Raw genomic sequence first — 26,107 nt, forward strand, 5'->3', positions numbered from 1 at the left:
CGTTTGTTGTAGTTCTATGTGCACAGTTTATCCTTATGTGAAGATTTAAGAGTCACATAGTTGCATGGACGTAGTGTCTTTTAACAGAGCTCAGTATGAAATACACCAAATGAATTTGTGTTGGAAATGCCCAACTATCAAATGGAATGCTAAAATGTTGCACTGTGTTAAAAGTTTCATAACAGTTACCTCATAATAATTACCACAGAGATTACAGAACTGTAATGAGTTCCAACTTCTTGGTTTGATTTTCATTTCTCTTTTGCATTTCACTTTTTAAATATTATGGTCTGCATGAAAACTCAGCTCTGAGGCCTATCTTTCAAAACACCTTAGCCTGCAGTGCAGTCAGAGTACCATTAAACAGTAAAAACAGATCATGCTGGAGCAGAGTAGAAATCATTACACAGGGGAGCCACACTGGATTTTTGTAACAGATTGTAAGGTTTTAAAGTAATGTATTAATTACTATATGCATAGATTAGTCAAAAAGACACAAGACATTTTTCTTATTCTTTTTCTAACTATGCTACTGCAATACAGTACCCCTTCAATTGTTAGAACATTATAGCATTAGAAAAATTGTCAAGAACAAGTCAGGATTTTAAAGCTCGCCTCTTACCTTCTCAAATTAGTCTTTTTATGTCACATGCTTATGGAAGAAGAATACATGATAAAGAATAGCTATCATCATTTACATTGTTTTCTAGCTGAAGTGCATTTTCAGTATATTATATTCTTGGTGGTGACATGGTGTAGGAGAAGTAAATGCTTCTGCCACATAAATTTTGTGTGAATTTTGCATGTCCTCCCTGAAGCTGTGCAGATTTTCCTTCACTTCATTGTGTTTTCCTCTCACATCCGAAAAGACCTGCTGGTTTAGAATGATTGGCGATTCCAAGTTGATCCTGTGTTAGTGTGGTGGCATACATGGGTGGACTCTGCAATGAACTGGTATCCTGTGCTCGGCAGTTGCCTATTCTGCTAGAATGAGCTCCAAGCCTGAATTTGATTAAGTGCTCTTTTAAGAATGTTACGTTTTGTGTTGGGGCGGCACAGTGGTACAGTGAGCCTGTTGTTTAAGTGCTCTTAAACAATCTACCTTGACTCAATCAAACAATATAAATTCAGTATTACTATAAAGCAAAATTAATCTGTACAGGATACAGATGGTGATAAAATATGAATCTTTTTAAGGCTAGATGCAAAGCTGTTTCAGGTATTTTTTCTGTCCACAGGCTGTTGTAACTTGCCAATTTCTTTGAAAATGAACATTAGAACAATCTAGACAAGAACAGGCCGTTCAAGCACAACAAAGCTCGCCACTCCTATCCACTTAATTCTTCAAAAATAATATCGAGTCTAGTTTTAAAATTCCCTAAAGTCCTACTGTCTACATCCCTAAACTTATTCCACGTACCTATGGTTCTCTATATAAAGAAAAACTTCCTAAAGTTTGTGTGAAATTTACCCTTAATAAGTTTCCAACTGTGTCCCCGTGTTCTTGATGAACTTGTTTTGAAATAACCGTCTTGATCCACTGCACTAATTCCCTTCATAATTTTACACACTTCAATCATGTCTCCTTTTAATCTCCTTTTGCTTAAACTGAAAAGGCTTAGCGCCTTTAACATGGAGACATCTTGTCTGGGTAACAATCTTCTCTCTCCTGTTTTGGTTCTTTTTTTTTGTGTTCTTCTATCTATGAATGCATCCCATTTAAAAAGATCCTTCTTCACTTAGATTTATCAAAAATTAAATGAATAAGCAATCACCTTAAAAACAGTGATGTGCTTGCATTATATCAGTGTTGACTTTCCCATGGCGATGTCACTTTCTTTTCCTAATTGACCCAGGCTAATAAATTCCAAAAATATGTTTAGCAATCTGTTTTTAATCCCACTCTAAAAGAAAAATGTGAAAGGTACAAAGTTCAAATCAAAGCATAGTTTAAAGGTTAATATCGCTTGTTAGTCTGTGTGTTCTTAGTGCTGGCTGTTTAATCAGTGTGAGTTTTAATAGCATTCCATGTGAGAGTTAACATTGCATTTCAGATTTAGGTTTGTGTTAAATATTTGTTGTCCAAATTCCTATTTTATATATTTCTTCATTCATAGTTCATTATTGTGGGTTTGAACATTTAAACTGAACTTGAACCTAAACTTTCAAATTTATTGCAAGGCAACACAATTGACTAAGAATTTCCCTTGGTGTTGCATTTCTAAACATAACTAAATACATTGAATTAAACAACAGAACATACAGTAAATGACAAAAAGCACAAGACATACTGTAGATATATCAAGCAATATAATAAAGAAGAATTGCACTCCTGTCCAGTCATATATTAAGTAGGTCTATGTCACGCATGCACGTTAGAGGATCTCCTCAACGGCTCGATCAAGGCATTTAATAACCCGTTGGGACAATAGTGGGGGCTGTTGCTAACATTCTGTTCTTCTTGCAGCACCAAGAAACCCCCCAATGAAGGCACGTAGGCCCACCCCTTCCAGTTCCCCATCTATAATAGCTCTAGCTGCCCAGAAGAAGGCATCTTTTTAGCCAGAGCAACCTGCCAGATGAAACTGCTGAATGGACTGACCCTAAACCTGCTGCTGAAGCCAAGCTTTTTTTTTTTATTTGAAAGCCCAAGGGCAAGACTGCCAAAAATCAAGAGGCATTGATTTTTGTTGACATTTCTGTTAACCATAGAGACTGCAATAACAAAAAAAAAACATTTCAATGTATAGTAGTTATTGTCTTTAGTTACTGGTAATGGTTCCTTGATGGTAAATTGGTTTCAGTCTCACTTAACAGGTCTCCTTTTCTAATGCTGACAAACTTGTCCATGCTTTTATCACATCCCGCATCGATTATTGTAACTCGCTGCTGGCAGGTGCCCCTTCTAATCTTATATCACAGCTTCAGCTTATTCACAACTCAGCTGCAAGAGTCTTTACTCGAACCAGCAGCAGCGAGCACATCACACCCATCCTGCTCCGTCTTCACTGGCTCCCTGTATCTTACAGAATCGAATATAAAATCCTACTAATAACCTACAAAGCCTTAAATAACCTCGCGCCAAACTACATCAGTGACCTTCTCCATCACTATGTGCCTGCCTGCTCACTAAGCTCCTTTGATTCTGGCAATATTGTTGTACCTCACACTAATTTACACTCCATGGGTGACAGGGCCTTCAGCTGTATAGCGCCCAGACTCTGGAATGACCTACCGAAATTACTCAGGTCAGCTGACTCCATGAATTCTTTTAAAAAACAACTCAAAACTCATCTGTTCAGGAAGGCTTTTAGCTCTACTTGACTTTATTACCCTTCTCTCAGTTTACCTCTCTGTCAAGATGCTCATCTCGTATAACCTGTGTGTGTGCTAGATCATCAGTTATGTTGTCTGTTAGGCTTTCTCTGAATTTACTGTCTTAATCTTCTTTATTTATTTATCTGGTTTAGTAAAATGCTATATACTGTATACCCTGCCGTTCTTTCTTATATTCTGTAAGTGCCTTGAGCATGGGAAAAGCGCTACATAAATAAAATGTATTATTATTATTATTAAAATTCTTTGTTAGTTGTGGTGATTGTACCTCAGAGATACTGTACATGGTACTGTATATGGTGTTCCACAAGGATCTGTTCTGGGTCCGCTGCTGTTTTCGATCTACATGCTTCTATTTGGTCAGATTATCTCAAAGCATAAGGTGAGCTACCACAGCCATGCAGATAACATACAGCTTTATTTATCGATAGCATCTGATGACTCTCTGATCCAATGTCTAGCACTATTTCAGAATGGATGAGTAGTAACATTCTCAAACTAAATAAGGAAAAGGTTTAAAACTAAGGTAGAGGTAAAGAATTTAGGGTTAATCATCGACTCTGACCTAAACTTTAAATCACACATTAATTAGATTACTAGGACAGCATTTTTTCACTTAAGGAATATTGCACACGTTAGATCTCTTAAAACTTTACAAGACGCTGAAAAGTTAATTCACACTTTTGTTTTTAGTCAACTAGATTACTCTAATGCACTCCTAACAGGACTACCTAAGAAAGACATTAATTGTTTGCTATTAATGCAAACTAGAAACATTACATTTGAGCACATCTCACCAGTTATAGTGTTACATTGGTTGCCTGTGTCATTCAGAATTGACTTTAAAATACAGCTAATGGTTTACAAAGCTTTAAATAATCTCGCTCTGTCCTATATTTTGGAATGCTTGTCACCTTACACTCCAAATCGTAACCTTGGATCTTCAAATGAGTGTCTGCTTATAATTCCAAGAGCTAAACTTAAAAGAAGTGGTGAGGCAGCCTTTTGCTGTTATTCACCTAGAATCTAGAATACTTCACCTATAGAAATTCATCAGGCTAATACTGTGGAGCATTTTAAAAAACTGCTAAAAACTAATTATTTTAATTTGGCTTTTTAAATAATTTTTTAATAATTTTTCTTAATAGAATATATCAGCATAGAATCATATTCTTCAGGGATATGCTATTTGTATGAATCCCCACTATTCTCTGCTGTTTCTTTCCAGTTCTTCTGTCACCTGATCAAGACCAACTTTATCAGATTCTATCATTTGAAGCATGAAAACTAAGAGGTTTGATTTAGGAACATTTATGTTAGGTACAATGCCCAGTGCGGGCTGGGTAAAATTTTGGCCTTGCAGAAGTTATCTTTTTTTGTTTTTTTGTTTATTCTCTCCTCCCAGCCATGTTGTTGTTATTTATTCTTTAATATATATATATATATACAGTATATATATATATATATATATATATATATATATATATATATATATATATATATAGCCTAATCTAAATTGTTTTCTCTTGTAACTTTCTTTTATTGTTTTAATAACAGAAAGAGATGGTTGTCAGGGTGAGTGTTGTCTTTGATAATATTTCTAGCACATTTCCTGACTCATTGTGTATAAAGTAGCTCAATGGAGTCCAGTTTCAGACCTACATTTTTTACTGCTGTCCGAATAATACGCTACAATTTATGTTTGGACTGAGCAGATGCATTGCCATATCAGATTGTTACGGAGAAAGTGAAGATGCTTTCAATTACACCTCTATAAAAGTGTAGCAGCACTGACTGGGACAGGTTAAACATTTTAAAGTGATGGAGAAATAACATCTGCTGCTGAGCTATTTTAATAAGTACAGTTATTTTTTCATCCCAGCTCAGACTGTGTGTGATAGTTCAGAAATTTTAAATTATTCTGTTGACAGTGACATAACTTACAACTAGGAGTGTAGGAGTTGAGGAGTGGTTGCTAAAATTCACAATCATTTCTACTATTTTCAGGGGTTTCACAGTAAGATTGTTCGGGGTGCTGCCCTCAGCTCTCAAATCTTAAATTTGTTTGTGGTTTGTTTCCATCACTATACCCATACCCATATTTATGTAACATCTCCAAAGATGTGTTTTTATAAGTGATTCTAAATAACCCCTTGGGTGTGTGTAAGTATGGGCACTGTTATCAACTGGCATTCTACTCAGGGTTGGTTGCTTACCACAACCCAATGCTACTTGAAAAGGCAGAGACCCCATGCAATTGGAAATATTACGTTATGTTTTTACGTGGTCATAGGGATGTGAGGCAAAGCTGAATAATTTTACATGGACTCTAGTAAAAGGTACAGAGATTGAGACCAGTGTCTCTCGAGCGGTAGCACAGGAAACTTTAAGCTCAGTCGCTATGTAATTCTTCTGCTTTTAGATGACAGTGTTTATTTTTCAGCCGTCAAAATGCTTCACAGAATGTCCACTTTTCACCCATCTGTTTGCAGTATATTCTTTTAGGAGTTTTGAAAGCTATCCAGAAGCTTGTTTTGGCAAGCTTGAAATAAGAATTAATTTTATCCTTAGTGAGCAATCGTTTCTGCCTGCTACTTTCCCATGTTTTTTTTTTTTTTGGGATTTTGGAGACACGCACATTGATTTTAGCTACAGCAAGATATGCCTGGAGAGCTTTTATTTTTTTTTTTGGGGGGGGGCAAACTGCACAAATTCATGTGATACACCACATAGCACGTTTGACTGCATTTGCTATATGTAGCTGCTTTGAGGATGTCAGATTACACAACCAGATATCACTGGGATAATGTAGTACACAACATATCAGTACAGTTTCAAATATCCTATTATGCCATGAAAATGCAGCAAACTCAGTCAGTTAATGAGCTGCCAGACAGGGTGGGTGGAATTTTTTTCAGGTATTACTAGGGACCTTTGACCCCTGCTCGCTTCGCTTGCCAGCCAAGGCCTGTGCTACGTACCAGCCACTTCGCAACTCTGCCACTTCGCATCTCTGCCACTCGCATTGAGAAGAGGGGCTCTGAATGCACCTGAAACCCCCTCTTAAATGGTGATACAACGTGAAACAAATACAGTTTTTTTTTTACCTGCTGTTTGCTCAATCAGCTACTGGCTTGCTGCTGCTGCTGCCGTGCGGTGTAATCTGCATCTCGTGCAGCACTTCAAACATTTAAAAGCCTGTACAGCAGCTGTCCTTTTGTCTCACTGCCTTGTCTCTCCTCTCCCCCGGACATCCTCTACTCCTGTTGGGGGTCCCGCTCCAGAGGCGCACCCCTTTGAAGAGGAAGATTTTATATTCTTTTAATTGAGAGAAGGAACTGTCCCCTCCGACTACACACAGAGCTCGATTCACTCCTGAAAGAGACTTATGTTTGTTTGAAGTGTCTGAATAACGTTTCTGTCTCTAAAATCTCGTGCGTATCTGTGCAACTCTGTGAACCAAGCTTGAGAGCGTATGTGGATTTCACTTTCACCAAACAACAAATCTTTTAATTCTCGTGGATATGCATCTTCATTTTATTTCTGGCCCCAGGCGTGGTTAAATCTCTTGGCACAAAGTCTCTCTCGTGGGACGCGAAAATGTCTTTCTGAGAAAGTGATGTCATGTCTCGTCTTGTTCCAAGATTTTTTTATATAATAGAGAGATAAATTCAGTCCTTATTTCAGCCCATCTTTTTCTCTTTTTTTCCATTCTGTTATGGTACAACAAATACAACACATCAGACAGACAAGCTTTTTTCTGTTTTCTTGTACGCATTGCACTTATGGCTGAGCACTTATTGGCTGTGAACTCTCACACACAAGATCACCCCTGTTAATAGGGACAAAACCAAACCTGTTTAATTTTTTTGTGGAAATTCAAACAGCACTACAACTACATAATAGAGTGCTTGGAGGTAGAACAGTGAGCATCTCTAGTCAGGGTATACCAGACTAAAGTAGTCAGTCTTCAGCTAGTAAAAACTCAGACCAAAGATGCATTTATTATATTAGCAGGCATATCCTTCCACAGGTTTTGGTCCTTGTAATTAAAAGCTTGATCTATCTCTGTTATTTTATTAATTCTTGGAATATTTAATAGGTCGGCTTCTTGAGATCTTAATGTGCATTCTGGTTTGTAAGAAGTGGTAAGTTAACATCAATCATCAGGGCCTTGGCCATTTACTGCATTATATGCAAAAAGTAGAATTTTAAAGTCAGCTCTAAACTTAACTGGAAGCCAGTGTAATGTCATAAGAATAAGAGTTCTTGTTGTGATTCTTGCAGCAGCATTTTTAAACTGGAAGCTGCATATATGGTGGTTTGAATAGCTATTTAATAATGTGCTGCAGTAAGGTTTAGAATGAATGAACTGTTCAGTATGTAGCATATTTAGAGATTATCTTAATTTTAATATTTTAAGATGGTTATTCCAAAAAATGTAAAAAGTGTTAAAAAATTAAAAAGTGATAGACTATTGTTGTGATCTGCATCATTCCCCCCAACAAATTACATTTCTGTATTTATAGACAAGTAGTTCTCAGTTCTCAATTCATTGATACAATCAATTAATACCACTATTTGAGGAACATCATTGGTCCAAAAAAAAGGTATAGTTGGGTGTCATCCGCATACAACAGAAAATAATGTTAAGTTTTCTAGTGATAGTTCCAAAAAGGAGCACGTAAAGTGAGTACAGCAAAGGTCCCAGTACTGTGCCCTGCTAGGACCCCATATTTAATTTTGGAGTATAGTGATGGAATTGGTTTGATAAATATGAATGAAACCACTTAAGGACCATGTCTTTGAGCTCAGTGTAACTTTCCAGCCAAGACAATAGAGAACAGAATAGAGTGCTTAAGGGTTTCAAAAAAAAGCTGGGAAAAAAAAAACAAAATCTGCAGGGGTTCCAGGCCAAACAACCACCCAACTGTCACTGGGCATTCTGCCTAACATAAATATTCTTAAGTAGTTCTTTGTTGGTTCTTTTTAGGCTTCATCTTAGAGTATTCGCTGCAGTGGGTTTTGTTACAAGTTGAGGGTTTTCCTTTCATTTAAATATCATAACAGTACGGAAGAACCAGGAAAGAAAACAGAGAAAAGTAAAGAACAATAATGATTGCAGATTTACTGAAGAGAATGATACTTCTATGCATATCTAGGGTGTTAAGAGTAGAGCTAAACTGAAGCTATATAAAGCAAAATTTTAAAAGTGGGATTTTAGGAGTTTCTTAAAATGTTACATAGTATTAGCCTGGTGTATTTCAATTGGTGACATACTGCAGATTTTTAGTACAAAAGGCCGTCTTATTCCTTCTTTTCACCTTGCCTCTTGGAGTCATAAGCAGGCCACTATTAGGAGATCTAGGATTTAGACTAGAGATGTAAGGGACAGGCATTCCAAGTGTATATACAAGACAGACAATCATAAAGGGTATGGGGCACAAAAGGTGTAAAAAAAAAAAATGGGTGTTAAGCACAAACTGTTGAGACTTCTTGTTATTTTCATGGAGTGTGTCCAAGATGGCTACGTTTCCGTGTTTGATGGTTTCTGGGAGGAAGAGGTGGGTCCAGGTGGATCGACCTTGGAAGTGAGTCTTCCTTTCTGCAGAGGGGAAAGTAGGAGAGCAATCGTTATTAGTGCCCTTGTGTGTTCTGAGGGACTAACGTAATTATCTAAGCCCTTATGTTGTTCCCCAAGTGCACATGTGTAACACAAGATATAGGAAGAAGCAAGACTATTTAAGGCTTTATACACTATGAGTAGTATTTTGAAGTCAATTCTAAGGACATGGGTCTCTATTTTAACACACTAAAACTGGTGAGCATGTGTGAGACGTTTTTGCACTTCTGCTTCCTCTAAATATGCAAAAGTTTTTCTGTATTATTTCTTTACTTATACTGTGTCCACTCAAGATTTGCACCAATATAAGAAATAAAATCACAGTGGCAAATTCCTGGCATACAATGAAAGGTTATTGGTACATTTTGTTAAAGTGAAGGTATATTTACAGTATATATGCATTCACATTACTTTTTTTGTTTGTTTTGTGATAACCAACGCCTTCATATCCACATTGATTCTCATTAATGTAACATTTTCCGATTCACTGAAAAAGAATTCTCATGGAAACATAAAGTATCATCCCTTTAATGGACTAAAAACAAGAACAGTGTGTCCTTCTCAGTGCATGGAAAGACAGCCCATCCTGAGAGGGGGCATGATAAAATCTTTGAACTGATATGAAGAGGGGCTGATGAAAAAGCAAAACACATTGAATGAAGTAACAATGAGTTGCAGTGGAGTGACTGATTTCCCAAGAGGACAATACAGTGAATGTTTTGAGTCATAGTGGGCAAGCAAGGAAGAAACACTTATTGAGTGGACGTTTGGGTGAGAAGCTGTACAGGGAAGCCCTCCATAGTATCAGCTGTTTAGAAAAGTCAGTATGAATTAGTGATTCAAAAACATAAAACTGCTTTTTTATTTTGTGCTTTTGACTCCTTATTTGTCCCATAATGTGACTGTGCTCTAATTGTAAATGTACTTTTGGATAAAATGTAATTGTTTAAACTCAGCGTTATTTTTTATGTTGTACACAGTGCCGCCCCTAGCCAAACTGGGGCACTAAACAGAATCTTCTCAGAAAGATCCTCCTGCCCCACTCCTCCCTGAATCCACTACATTAGTATTTCTTATAACATGTTTAATTTGAACAATAAATATATTAAATGATAAAATACAAATAAATATATATACGTATATAAAGTTATATATGAATAATATAAAAAAAGAAAATTAACAAAAACGAGCTGCATATGATAAAAATCAAGAACAAAGAGAATTGTTCAATAAATGAGAAAGAGAAAAATATCCTGAACAATATGCCAACAGAAATACAAAAAAGCAACATTTATAGAATGTAAGTTAGAGGATAAAATAATTCATAATATTGTTTTTGATAAGGCTTTAATGTAATATACTTTTTATTACGTACTTTTTTACTTTTACTTTTTACTATGTTTTATTATTCATTGGTATTTAAAATTGTTGTAGTGGGATACTCAAGTAACTGATTTTCTATCTATAATAACCAAGGACCAAACCATCTTTTACTCCCACGTCCCACACACTCTTCTATATACCAGTTCTTTAAATACAATCACTTTCTGTATTGGGTTGGCAAGTGAAGCCAGCAGGAACCAGTGCACCCTAATAATATTAATAATAATAATAATAATAATAACAAGGGTCTAGAGTATCAATGTGTATGTGTTTGTTTCTTAATATAGGAAACAGTATCACTTGTGATATGTGATACAACAACAAAAATAATTTTAATACTACTACAACAGGTCAGGTGAGGTCAGGTCAGGTTGGGGAGCATGCACTTCGAACAGCGTATTGCTGCACCCACCACACGATCAAACAGCTCAGGATCCTGGTTGGCAAACCAGGCGAACACGTAGTCCAGTCCCACCCTCTGGAAATTGCCCTCTATCTGCCGCAGCCGGGTATTACATTGGCATCCCCTAGGCCTGGTCCACCCTCTCAGGTCCTCAGAAAATAGAATCCTGCGAGCCAGATCACCCTCTGGGAATCACGCCACATGGCCATAGTACCAAAACAGACGCTCCCTCACAATGCCGGTAATGTGGCTCATTCGGGACTCCGTGAGCAATCGTTCAATCGCCACACAGTCAAACCAGCTGTACCCAATGATTCATCTAAGCGACACAGTACCACAGGAGTCCAGTCTTCGGCTTAGGTCACTGGATAGCGTCCATGTCTCACAAAAATATAGCAAGGCAGGAAGCACCAGGACTCTAAAGTCTTGGACCTTCGTCCTTTTGCAAAGATATCGAGAGCGCCACACACCCCTTCCCAGCAACCTCATGACCCCCCCAAGCTCTCCCAATCCATCTACTGACTTCATAGGAAGAGTCACCAGAGACATGAATGTCACTGCCGAGGTAAGTAAAGCTCTCGATAAGGTCGGCACTCCCTCCGCAGACAGACACACTGCTGATGGCTGTGCCTAAGAGGTCATTAAAGGCCTGGATCTTAGTTTTTATCCAGGACATTCACGAGCCCAGACCCAGACTCCTCGCTCAGTCTCTCGAGAGCCCCAATCACAGCCTTCATTGACTCTGCGAAGATCACAGCATCGTATGCAAAGTAAAGATCAGTGAGCAACAGATGCCCCACCGCTGCTTGACCCCACAACCTTGCCCAACACCCAGGCCATGCAAGCATTGAACAGAGTTGGAGTAACAACACACCCCTGATGATCCAATGAATCAACTGGGAAAAACGCAGAGGTTCTACCTCCTTCCTGCACAGCACTCACAGTACTAGTGTACAGGCCGTCCATGAGTCAAATAACATGAGTCAAACGCTTTAAGAAAGTCGAAAAAGGCTGAAAAGAAACTTTGCCAATATTCATGTTTGAGCTCCATGAGAACCCTCAGTGCCAGGATGCAGTCGATTGTAGACTTCTTAGGTGTAAAACCAGACTGCTTCGGTCACTGGCAGGTGAGCAAGTGATCACAGATCCTATTGAGGAAGACCCTAGACAGGACCTTACCTGGCACCAAGAGCAGTGCTTTCTCTCTCTAGTTGCCACAATCCAGGCAATCACCCATCCCTTCAGTCTCCCAAATGGAAGCAAAGTATGCTTGCAATGCCAGGAGGACAGCCTTACAACCAGCCTGGAGAAGTTCACCCCGGATACCACAGATCCCTTCAGCCTTCCCTAACTTCAGCTGGTTCACCAACTGTAAAATCTCACTGAGACTGGGTGGTTCACAGCTAATTGGAGGTTCAGCCTCAAGAACCGTGGACCTAGACAAATCCAATGTCCTAGCTGGAGGATCAGCTTTAAACAGTTGCTCAAAGTACACAGGCCAGTGGGTAACAACTGCAGTGTCATCTGTAAGGACCCTGACAGTGACTCTCTGAGGAACAGTTTCAGATGGGCATCACTGATGGTGATAGGTCACTTGTTCACAGATTCCTCTAAGAAACGCCTCTTTAACTGCTCCCACTTACAGCCATCCTTCTCATTTCCCGGTATAGACTGGAGCTGACATCAAGCCATGCGCTTCACCTCCACTTGATGATATCCAGAGTACCCTGCGAGATGAAACACCTCCTTTTTAGGAACACTGGTAACACCTACACAACCTTCAGCAACCTTCAGTGTCTTGTCAAGGAAGGTCTCCCACATCACATTAGGATTGACAGTTGCACCCAAATCCTCACACAAGCTGCGTGCAAACTCGTCAGAAACAGTCTGATCTTGGAGGCTGGCAAGGTCCAGCCTCATTTTCCTAATAGATAAGAATCTACTGGACCTAAGCTGGATCTTCAGAATAACAACAACAAGTCTGTGTTCAGAATTCACAATATCTGTAGACCCTGCAGTTTTGTAAGAGTTTCCAGTGTCTGCCCACAAGGATGTGATCAATCTCCTTCACCGCACCACCAGTATTGGAGTACCAAGTCCAACGATGCGGATCAGGGAACTGGAACCAGGATCCAGCGATTAGCAGCCCCTGACAATTTGCAAAGTCAAGGAAAATGGATCCACTGTCACCACGGTCACCAGACCCATGGGGACTGAGACAATCCTCACAGTCAGCCCTGCCAGTGCCAGTGGTCGCACTGAAGTCACCCATGACCAGAGGAGTGTCAACTTGTGGGTACCCTTCAGCCACCGAGTGAAATTGTGAATAAAATGTTGCCCTTACCAAGGCGTCATTCACCGCGAGTGGAGCATACACTGAGTTTATGCTGAGTTTATATAGCTCCTTATACAGCTCCTCTGACAGCAGAGGAGAATGATCACCATGCCAGAGAGACAAGACATTCCACACACCTACCCAGATGGGTCGCGTCCAATTGGGACCCATGTGCTGCTGTCCAGCGGATGATGCCTTGGCACCACACCAATTCTGATCCCCGACAGGCCTGACCCCAATGGCTCTCCAAAGGCTCCCTAGGGCTTTCCCCCATCCTCTTCATAATGAATGCATCCTTCCAATGGGTGGCTGCAGAAGAGCTACTCCCATAGAGAGCAGAAAGGACTCCTTTTTGTCATCTTAGAGCTGCGTATTTATGGTGGCTGGAGTGCCACCAACCCCCATGATTTCCCTGCAAGTGCGAGGACCGCTTGCAGGGCCAGATGCAGTTTAATGTCATACCCAGGACAATTTTGTCCTACTGCTACTAACACCACAATTATTAATAAAGGTAATAATATGAAATACAACAACTACTTCTACTACCACTCATATATAAAGTAAAATACTACTACTAATAATAATAACATAATAAAACTGCTACAACTACACTGAACATGCTTAGTCAACTTACTTAATGTAGTAAATGTAATGTCATAATATAGCTGAATATTTAGATATTAAAAGAATGAACATGTGAATGTATAACATACATTTATGAATTTATCTAAACTTCATTTTGTCCTTCCAATGACAACAGATAGCAATAAAGATCTATTATCAAAAGGAAAAATTAAATGAAGCTCAGAAAGTTTCTGTCAGCATATGTAATGGTTACCCAATCAGTTTGAGAGAAACTGAAGGGCAGTTACTGTATTTGATAGAAATCACATCCCATTAAATTCCTTGGGGTAGTTGTTAATGTGTATATGTGTACACAACATTAGCACTCGTCATGCTCACAATTCTTAAAAGGACTGAATCCTGCAGAACTCTGTAGTCAAATGTTCACATGAGCACAACTGGTGACAAATAAGGGAAAGCAGAAATAAAATGATAAATGTGAAGCGGTACCTGAAACATTATGTACATCATATTCATATGGAATATGATACCTTAAGATATTTCAAGGATTAGTGAGATAAAGTATTGGGACACTTAGCTAATATCTTAGGACTATCTTTTAATGTCCCTAAGTCCATATTTATCTGGAATGTCAATACCACAAGACAGGGATGCTGCCTTATAATTACTGTCTTTGTGGAGTTTCCAGAGTCTCTTCAAGTCTGTGTTGTTTTTTTTTTTTTATGTGTTGGACATATTGGTTGGCAGCTTTCCTAGTCCAGTATGCCCATCCATGTGCCTGAAGGGCATGCTGGGATTTGCAATCCTGTGTGGCAGCAGGGCTGGGCTGTCTTTAGGCGTTCCTACTTGACCCAGGAGTGCTTCCTTCTTAAAAGGGCCACCTTCATCTACCCGTGGTGTCAGAGTCAGGGGTCGGATTAAGTCGGACTAAGGAGTGGAGGGAAACAGACTTGTGTTTTACAGTAGTTGTCGACTATGAAACAAAAAGACTCTTGCAAAGTATTTGTAAAATAAAACTATTTGTTTACACTGAAACCGTGTCTGTAAAGTTGTGTCAAGGGTTTGAAGGCTATGAGATGCCCCCTACTGGTCACAAGTATTATTGTATTATATGTATTAAGTTTGAACTAAAACCTCACAATAACTCATTTCAAACTTGAAAATTATTAAAAAGTATACAAGTTCTGATATTGTAATAACATAAATCTTTTTGGGGTAGGTTCTCTGCTTATTATACAAAATAAACTATTTCTTATTTTTAAACAAGTTAGAAAATGTACACATTACATGATATTCAGGTATTTTGACTTAACTGTTTTGAAAAACATGCAGTTTATTTGGGTTGGCTTGCTAAACTGGTTCCTGGTGTGCATGTGCGTGTGTGTACAGTGTGTGTGCATATGCATGTGTTCACCCCACGATTGACAGGTTTGAATTTGTCTTTAACCGTAGGGATAAGCTCTGCATGCCTATGAACTGTCAAGCAATGAATGCTCATCTGGAAGGATAATTCATATATTGCAGTGACAAGGAATAAGGAACAGGAAACAGTCATCTGTATAATGGCTCATGTTTTATGTACTACAGCAGAATGTAAAAAAAGAAAAAAGGTCCAAAAATTGTGGCTAAACTCACCATATTTGTTAGTCTTTTGTACACCACCATTTCTTGCTATAGGCTATCAGAAAAAGGGCTGTGCAAAACTGTACTGGAAAGTCACTGTGCAGTTGCTAAATTTGCCATGCTCAGTGATTTTCAGTTGTGTAAATTGACAAGGTCCGGCAACAAGATCAGACGTCGGGAAGTCTGACATTCTGAACCACTAGAAGTCAAGTAATGTGACATCAGCTTAAGGTAAAACAATTATATTAACCAAATACAACATTGCATCTTGATTTTTTTTTCTAAACATTTTTCTTCATATTTTCCACAGTCATCTGCTCACTATCTACGTTAATTTCGCCTCAGAACTTTGAAGCTATAGCCTTCAATCTTAACAACTAATTTCTGCACTGCATACTCCATTAAAACATATGAAGTGCAAATTTGTTGTGAGTGTCAGAGTTTCATTTTGTTATGTCTCTTTAATGTCTCTCCAATGGCTGTTAAATGTACACATGCCAATCATAGTATCGAAGTTCCTGCTCGTTCCTGGCCTAGTCTCTCTCAGGCCCTCAAGATACAGTATCTTTCTACTAGTGAAGCTAGGGGTGACTGCGAAAGCTTTTCAATTTATTAATCACAGCAAAGCAGATTGGACAATTCCAGCCTCCCTCACCATGCTGAACAGCTGTTCTACTTTTGAAAACGTTGGACTGCACTTTCCATTCTTATGTTTTAAGAACTCCTGTGGTCCCAGTGACTGTTAAACTGTCATGATCTCTATTAAACATCAGCAATAAAAAAACAGTTCTTTGTTATATTACACAATCTGTGGTTAATTCACAACAGATTGATTCTGTGTTTCCAGATGGCAGGGAAACAGTTTATGAGCACATGACACACCTTTGGGGAAATTCTATTTTTATACCCGTTGTTACTTTCCCTTTTATGAGTGTTACTTTCTGTTGTGAGGGTTCACAGGACTTATTACTACTGAAATATCTGACAATAATATTAAAGACAACAGAAAAGTTGAAGATGTCGCTATTTTGTACTTTAATCTTTTATCAGTTGCTTTGTGTTACATGGTTACTGGCTTTTAAAATTCTCTTGTGATGGCTCTCACTATGAAATGTTTAACATTGTATAACATTCTCAATTCAGCCTCCGGTGGAACAAGAGTCTACCTTGGCAGCAATAGGCACAAGGCAGGAGAACATCCCAGGACAAGGGTGCCAGTCTATTACAGGGCACACTGGGACCAGTTTAAGTCACCATTTACCCATTCTGTACAAATTTGGGGGCATGGGAGGAAAATTTTAGTATTTGAGATAATAAACACAGACATGGAAAAAATGTGCAAGCTTCACATGGAGAACATCTAAGTGCAGGCACCATGCTGGATCCATTAGGCAGTGCTACCCACTGTACGACTATGTAACAAACACTGAAGAGCACTATATAAAATCTTTATATATAATACGCTACCATGGCTGTCCATTTGTCTGTAAAGGATTTTAAATCACCTGTAGCTCACAAACCGATTGACCTATTGACCTGAAATTTGGTGCACATATACTACATGACCTCTACTGTCCGCTTTCAGGGTGATGATTGACCTCCAAGGTTACTCCTCTTTTTATTTTAATTTTACTTTATTGTAGAATCATCTCTCAGCCTCAGGCAGCAGGGCGGCCGTGTGGCACATGTGTACGGCCGATGTTCTCATCCCTACCACCTTCACCGTCACTTCCCCCACTTCTTCATATCTTAAATCATTCTTGAGGCAGATTGAAGACTAAAGTGCCAGCCTAAGTGAAAAATTAAGAAAAACATACTAAGTAATTGCAACACAAACACTGACTCATTCAGTTTTAACATGAAAAGATGCCGACGAAAGAAGAGAAGAAGTGGGCCGCTAGGGTGGAGAAAAGAAGAGCTGTTCAGAAAGCAGCAAGCGCATCAACCTCTGAGCAAATGAATGATAAATGTACAGAGAAAGAGGATGAAAACTAGGAATGCTCAAGTCAAGTGTATTCACTGCATGTTATCGCGCAGTGCTCCGTTACTGGTAAAGAATAATTATTGATTAAGATCCTTAATTTAAGAAGTTGTCATGCAACACCTCTCAAATCCTTTAACAGATTTAAACATCACATCAAATCTGCCTATTTTGTACTTTTGTGCTTTGTATTTTTATGTGTGCCTTTCTACCTCAGGTGAGGAAAGGAAAGCACAAAGGTGTGTTGGATAATGAAGTGTCTGTCCGACAGGCCTCAGTTTGCAGGGCTCAAGGAATGTGGAGGTCAACAACACTGGAGCACCATAAACAATGATCTTCTCTCAATTTCTCTTCACACTGTACACCTTAAACTCTAAATATAACAACAGGTTATGTCACTTGTAAGAATTCTTAGATTTGTGCTAATGGGATGTATTGATAATGAATGAGATAGTGTTTAGGAGTCAGGTGGAGAACGTTATTTACTTTTTGCAAAGAGAATTGTCAGGAAATTAACATCAGGAAAGCCAAGAAACTGGTTATTGACATCCACCACACCAAAGGACTTTGACACCCAAGTTACTATTCACAGAGTGGATGTGGAGGTGCTGCACTGCTACAAGTACTTGGGGCAAACAGCAATGACAGGCTGAACTGGTTCAGTAACTCTAGAACTACAGTATATAAGAAGTAACTGTGAAACTATGGGCTGGCCCATATTTATTTATATGACATTTCACAGGCTGTAGCATTTAAATTGTAAAATATCGAAAATGGCATTACTGTGTAGCCTGAGAATGGGAGTAATGATGTGCTGGACCCCACCATACTTTTTGTCTTTGGGTTTACCTAAAAGACAAGGTGTATCAGCATCGCATTCACAATAGATTAGATTATTTAGATTATTTATTTATAAAAGCACATTTAAAACAACAGAGGGTGCGCCAAAGTGCTGTACAAAGACACATTAAAATAAACACAATGCAAATAATCATGCAGAAACAGATTAATAAAACAACCAATTGGGATTGTGGTGGATGTTACATTATATATAGTGAAAGGCAGAAGAAAACAAGTAGGTCTTAAACCGGCTTTTAAAAACCTCGATAAAGGGTGAAGACCTGATGTGGAAAGGCAAGTCATTCCAAAGTTGAGGAGCAATAACTGAGAAAGCTCTGTGTCCCCTCAACTTCAGCCGAGATCTTTGAACTACAAGGAGTTGTCATCCAGATGACCTCAGTGCTCTTGGTGGCACATAGGGATGAAGGAGGTCACAGATGTATTTTGGAGTGAGACCATGCAAGGCTTTAAAAAACAAACAACAAGATTGTAAAATCAATGTGGCACCTCACCAGTAGCCAGTGGAGAGAGGCTAAAATGGGGGAGATTTGATCCTTTATCAATGTGGCTGAGCTACGTGCACTATAGAAGAATTTCAGAGGAAACCAGTACAGATGTGCCAAGCCTCCTGTGCCAATGTTGCTCTTTGTCTATAGTCGTGTATCGATCTGGATGGCACACTGGTGGAGCATAAGGCTCTTAATGTTCATGTTCCATTATGTTACTTGATAATAACATTGGTAGTTTCCTGACAATAACACCTTTTTAATCATATACATAAATATGGGCCACCCTGTGTATAAGAAAGGGTCCAGTAACTGTGGAACTATACAAGAATGAACAGAACAGATTATTTTTTTCATAGGAGATTTTGTTACTTCAATGTGAGAAGTCACATCCTTCTCATGTTCAAGTATTCTGTGATGGCCAAAGTGATTTTCTATGCTGTAGATAAAGAAGAGTAAAACAGATAAATTTCAATTGACCTACAGTTTAACGAAACTGACACTAAAATTTGTTTCACAGGGGATTTCACAGTTGCAAAATGTGAAACTCACTAAAAGGGATTCTTGAGGTTATAAAGGCTTTTAACGGGGAATACTTTACCCTAAAGCCTTGTTCACACATCTGTTCTACCTCTCTTCTTCTGTGCAGCAAGTAAAGCATGTAAATATGTACCATACCAGTAAAATCCATTCTATTTCTGCCTCTTTTTCACATAACTGGTGCAATATTTTAAAAATGTGACATACTGCATATTTTCCAGACAGCTTTTCTTCTGATTTGAATGGAATAAATTTAATGGATATAAACAGTGGATTCAGAAAGTATTCAGACCCCTTCATTTTTTGCACACTTGTAGATTTCATTTTAAATGGATACATTTGCCATTTTTGCCCATTCATTTACACTCAATAACCTGTAATGACAGAGTGGAAACATTTATTCAGAAAGGTTTACAAATAATAATAATTGTTTATCTTTATATAGTGCTTTCCTAACTATTCAAATTGCTTTAAATAGGGAGGGGAGCCACTTGAACCACCACCAATGTGCAGCATCCATCTGGATGATGCAACGGCACACATTAGCTATTAGGTGGTGAAGTTTTGAGAGAGAGACAATTAGCCAGTTAGGGACAGGGGATGATTAGGGGGCCAGAATGATAAGGCTATTGTGGACAATTTTAAATGGATATCAGGATACAATCTACTCTTTTCAAAGGATGCCCAGGGATCTTTCATAACCACAAGAGGTTCAGGACCTTGGTTTTACATGTCATCTGAAGGATGACACCAATTTGTACAGCACAGTGTCCACACCACTGCATTGAGGTATTGGGATCCATACCCAAACCACAGGGTAAACACCCTCTTCTGGTCTCACCAGCACCACTTCCAGTAACAACATCCAAGCTTTTTCTAAATGGTCTTCCATCCAAGTACTAGCTGGGCCCAAACATGCTTAACTTTAGGTGGATGGCCTTCTCTGAAGCGCAGGTGGTATGCTTGCTGACTATTAATTTAATTCATTAATTTGTAAATTACCAAAATAGAAGAAAACTTAATTGGTATTTGAACACCTGCACCCAGTATATTGTCCACCGACTCTACTGTATGAACAGCACAAGGTTCTTTAAACTGTCACAAAAGCTGAGAGCCCAGTAGTTTTATGAAGATGAATATTGTAATTGGTTTTGAGCAATTACTTTAGAAAATGGCCTCAGGCAAAATCCAGATTGAAGATTTCCAAAATACCTTTTTAGTCTTAGAAATGAGAAATTTGCTTTTTAAAAAGGATATACAGTATATTTATATATACAGTCTTCCATTAGTAATAGATTTTTGGACAAATAGATGGTGATGCATAACTCAGCTGTTTGTCTTCTGTTGTGTTTGTTTCATTACAACTTTTTTGTTTTCTTTTTTGTCCTGCTGAGGTACCCTCTATGAAACAATCATAACCTGGAAAGAGGCTAAAAAAGGAAGGATGGATGGAGATATTAATGTTTAGGTCTAGCAATAAGACAGATTTTAATTTGAGGTATTGAGGGATGACCAAGAAGCAGTTCCTTCTGAACATTCATGATCGTTTATCAATAATTTATCTTTAAACTGTTGCACAATACCCTTTAGCAGACTTTTTGATTGCTTACAAAAGATTGTTGTACTACTTTTTTGTGCACTTGACTATAACAGCAGTTGATAAACTGAAACTGTTTTATGTGGAATTAAACAGGAAACACAAGGCAGCCAAAAGAAAGTCTGCAGAGAGAAGTGTGATGTGAACGAAGTGAACCAAAACTGACTCTTTAAACATTTAGTTGGCCAACAGCTAAATGCTTTGTTTTTCTTCAGTTTTTAGGATTCCACATTTGGCATCATTGCTTAAATAGTATCTGAGAAAGATTATGGATTTTTTCTGTAACACATTAGAACTGATGCTTTAATTGCTTTCTATAGTTCATCTACTGTATTAGTTTATTGCCATGTAACACAAAGTCTATGATGAGCAGTAAATGAAGGGCCTACCCATAGACCTGATTGGTGCTGGGAAAGTCTTTTTAAGATGAAAGAAAGCTCTGATCAAGTTGTTGTTACATGACAGTAATGCACAAGCAGGACAAACTAACCCCCAAACTAACTCCTTAGGAGTTCCTTTAATGTGGACATCTTCTACAACTCTGTGATGGTCAGTGCATTTTTCTACACTGTGGTGTGCTGGGCTGGTAATTTCATCTCAAAAGAGGCTCACTGAATTAACAAGCTAACTAAATGGGCAGGCTCAGTTATGCAACACACTCTGGACCCCCGGAGGTTGTAGTAAAGCAGAGAATTAAAACAAACCTGAATGCCATTATGAACAATGCTGCACATCCTTTCCCTGATACAATAACACTGAGGACTTGTAGCTAACTAATTATTCTGAAGAAGTGTATCAAGAAACGTTACAGGGGCTCCTTTATAACAACAGCAATATGTCTGCATAATTTCTCACTGCAACTGTGAATGCTAAGTCAGACATTTTCATTCTTTCAAAATTTTTCTTACAAAGTACTTTTTAGTTATTCTGGTGTGTGTATATGTACATTTATTTATCTATTTATGTATTTATTTATTTAAAGTGCTTCTGCAAAAGGTCAAATTTTCCCCTAGGGACAAAAAAAGTTCTACCCAGCCAGTAATGATCAACAGCAGGGCCAATCTGAGGACCTCACTAAACCATCCAATTTGTATCAGTGATCATTTTAAAGGACCAATCACATCTTTTGTTAGCCACTATTTGCTTAAAATATTTAAGTCTTTCGAGTTTTCCTTTAGCTCATATTCCACAGTCCTGGAATCAGCCAAGTTGCTCTTCTTTGTACTTTCACTAGGCCTCTTGTATTTTCGGTAGTGCAGCAACCAAAGCTATAATCTTACAGATGAGTCCAAGGCCTGAAATATAATCATTCCCTGGGACTTGATCTTTTATTCTTTGGACCCCCTATAACCTGAAAATCAAAAATATGGGGGACAAGTGAGAGGGGTCTTTGAAAATTAATTTTCAAAGCATATAAATCATGTATTTTTCTAATTACTGCATTTGTAAGAAGGTATTGTAGCAGGTATCAGACAGCTCACCACAACGTCTCACTGTGACTGTAGACAGACATTTCCATTCTTTCAAAATTTTTCTTACTTTTTAGCCATTCTGGTGTGTGTATATGTACATTTATTTATCTATTTATTTATTTAAAGCGCTTTTATAAAAGGTCAAATTTTCCCAGGGGGTGCTGCTGTCTGTTACATTTTAACAACCTGGGTAAGGCTAGTTTATTTAAAGTCAAATGGTGCGACTCAAACCACCTACAACTGAACACCAGCAAAACCAAGAAGCTGGTGGTGGATTTTAGGAGACCCAGGCCCCTCATGGACCCCGTGATCATCGGAGGTGACTGTGTGCAGAGGATGCAGACCTATAAATTCCTGGGAGTGCAGCTGGATGATAAATTGGACTGGATTGCCAATACTGATGTTCTGTGCAAGAAAGGACAGAGACGACTATACGTTCTTAGAAGGCTGGCGTCCTTCAACATCTGCAATAAGATGCTGCACATATTGTATCACCTCTTCTATGTGGTGGTGAATAAAGAAGAGGGACGCCTCACGCCTGGACTAACTGGTGAGGAAGGCAGGCTCTATTGTAGGCACGGAGCTGGACAATTTGACATTGAGTGATGGGCGCTGAGCAGGCTCCTGTCAATCATGGAGAATCCACTGCATCCACTGAACAGTGTCATCTCCAGACAGAGGAGCAGCTTCAGCGACAGACTGCTATCACTGTCCTGCTCCACTGACAGACTAGACTGAGGAGATCGTTCCTCCCCCACACTATGCGACTCTTCAATTCCACCCGGGGGGTAAACGTTAATATTATACAAAGTTATTGTCTGTTATACCTGCATTTTTATCACTCTTTAATTTACTTCATCACTATGCTGCTGCTGGAGTATGTGAATTTCTCCTTGAGATTAATAAAGTATCTATCTATCTATCTATCTATCTATCTATCTATCTATCTATCTATCTATCTATCTATCTATCTATCTATCTATCTATCTATCTATCTATCTATCTATCTATCTAGTGGCAGGTGCCTACCTAGCAGGGAAAGAAAGCACAACATTTTGCAAACCTTGGGAAAATTTGAGAAAAAGCACAGATACTTTCAGAGAAAATGGTTCACAAGGAGCTCCATGCAGCCATTAGTGTCTTGTTGTCAGTGATATTGGTGGTGGAAAACAAAAAGTGACAGAGATTGATGAAGCCTTGTCCCCAACAGTGTTAATGTTAAAGAGAACACTGGTTTACCCTCACAAGTTGTACCTTTCCTTCCATGCAGCACTGGCCCAGAGTAATGTTGTGAACTGTGCAGTTTCCTTAATCCAGCTGTATAATGAAATAACTATGTTTGTGTTGCACACTGAACCCAAAAGCATTATTCAAATGAAACATTGCTGCACTATGTAATGCTGGTTAAAAGTAGTAAGTGAGGTGGCTTTGGTTTGGAAATTGAATATCTGTGTTTGATAGGATTTGTCTAAAATAGGCGTATCCTAACTGCTAGAACTCTTCATCACTAATTTATTGTATATCCCATAATGCCAAAGAAAGGGTCCCTTGATTAACATGATGTATTTTGCACACTGGATGCCTCTTCACAAGTACATTGTACAGCCTCTCTCGATCCGTACTGGGCTCTCTTCTGGGTGAGTTATCCTCGTCTCTCCCTCCTTTGCCCTTGACTTTCATCTTCAGCTCTTATGAAGAACACAAGCCATCATAAACCACTTGTGTTTGAGTGATTAATACATTCAACTTTCAGATGGACAAGTCTGTATTGTGGAAAAATCTCAGTGAGCCAAACGACAACCACAGAAGAGCCGCACACAGCTTTGATAAATGTGTCAATTGTGTTTGCTATATTTAGCTGACCACAAGAGTATTTTGTAGTAGCCTTAAGTTTTCATTAGAAAAAACAATAATCTTTGTGTGTATTATTTTCTCTGTTAAAGATTATGTACAGTTATTGAACCCAAGTAATTTTGTGCTAACACCATGGAGGGCACACATTCTGAGCAGTGTGGTCTACAAGCAGAGGCTGGGAGCTCATCAGACTGCCAAATGAATTCCCACCCCTGACTCACATAATGGCTCTCCTACCTGCAGAAAGTTCAAAGTATGCCAAGAGCTTTGGGTTGTTGACTGTTATGAAAGAAACTATGCGAGGTTTGTGTGGGATTAACCAAAAATGTATTTTATTAGCAAGAGCCACTGCTTGTAAGGTTTGCTTCGGTACATCTGCACTTTTGCTTGCTATTAACAAATTCTTTATATGTCCACATTGTCTCCTGAGTTTATTTTGAACACATTAGTGTATAGAACATTAAGCAAATTAGATTAAAAAGAAGTCTTCATCTTCTCTTACTTACTGTGTTGCTGACTGCTTATTACATCAAAGGAGCTGTTTTTGATCATATCCTCATTCCCACTCTAACCAAAGTATTTCTTTTTGATGTTATAAGGTTAAATGTTCCACCTGGTGGAATATTTTATTTTGTTCTTTATTTCACCTTATACAATTTCTTGTATTAGAAATTTGTTAGTTTTCGCATACCCCTTGGGGTCAGAGTGCAGGGTCAGCCAGCCCCTGGAGCAGTTACAGGTTAATGGCCCAGTAGGATCTCTTTTGGCAGTGACGGGGATTTGAACCGGCAACCTTCTGGATACCAGCACAGATCCTTAGCCTCAGAGCTACCACTCCACCCCAAATCTTCCAGATTTACTTCAAGCACATGCACCACATAGTGTTAATTATAACCCCAACCTTAGCCTGCCCAGAAGACCTCAGTCTAACTTCCTAATTGCCTAGAGAGGTCTCATCCTCAACCAAAAATGAGGAACTGGCATTCCATGTCCTAACTAATCTCTTTCCTAAATACTGTATATCAAAAGCACATTAATTCCTTACGATTCGCAGGGGTTAGGGGCCAGATGTGAAAATCCTCAAATAAGGTTAGGGGCCAGATGTGAAAATCCTCAAATAAGGTTTTGGCCCATGGTTATTGTATATTCTAAGTTTATTTCTCTAAACAAGATGCAAAAATAGTGAAAAATGTGAAATGGAATGACCACTGCACAAGCAAAACACATATGTGAGGCTGGCTGCCGAGACAAAGATGCATGGTGTCTCCCAGACAAATAACGTAATTCAGCAGTTCTGTAGTGAACTGTAACTTTTTATAAAATGTAACTTACTGTAAATATGTGTGTATAGTTATGGTAATAAATTATTAAAATTACAGATATAAAAGAAACCAAAAAAGATGTTTTCCAACCTAGTCAAAATCACATGAACAAATGGACACAGGACAAGAACATGAATCCAGAGAAAAATGTAATCCAGTGGGTGTTATTGTAATCCAGTTGTGGAGTAAAGTGTTGAAACAAAAAAAGACACCACCAATTGCAATCCTGAAAGTTTCTTATGGGTCACTTTTAAAAGTTGTGCTTACATCTTTTACCCAGCAGCCCTCACTGCAGCTAGCAAAGCTGGCCAATGACACAGTACTCCCAGGGTTACTGAGATTTGCAGTCCATTTAAGTAGCACTGCTACAGCGACATTGTAGTTTTCTGCAATATATTGCGATACTCAAAAAATCATTTATATTTAATTGTTGATAACAAATTAGGCAGATCCATGAACTGTAAACTCACAAATCACAAGACTCATGTGCTTGCAGGAAAATGATTTTGGTGGCAGAAATACACATCGACCGTGAAATGCTCTGAAGAACATCACAGACTACTAAATCTCAACAGCGCTGCCCACAAACAATCCAACCTCACTCCTGGAAGTGCTGAATTACATTTTTGCTCATTTTCAGGTATGCAGCCCAGACTTGGTGAGTTTCATGATGTTCCCAGCGCTAGGTGGTGTACACTGACAAGTTC

The sequence above is a fragment of the Polypterus senegalus genome, chromosome 2, assembly GCF_016835505.1.
Source record: "Polypterus senegalus isolate Bchr_013 chromosome 2, ASM1683550v1, whole genome shotgun sequence".
Lineage (NCBI taxonomy): Eukaryota > Metazoa > Chordata > Cladistia > Polypteriformes > Polypteridae > Polypterus > Polypterus senegalus.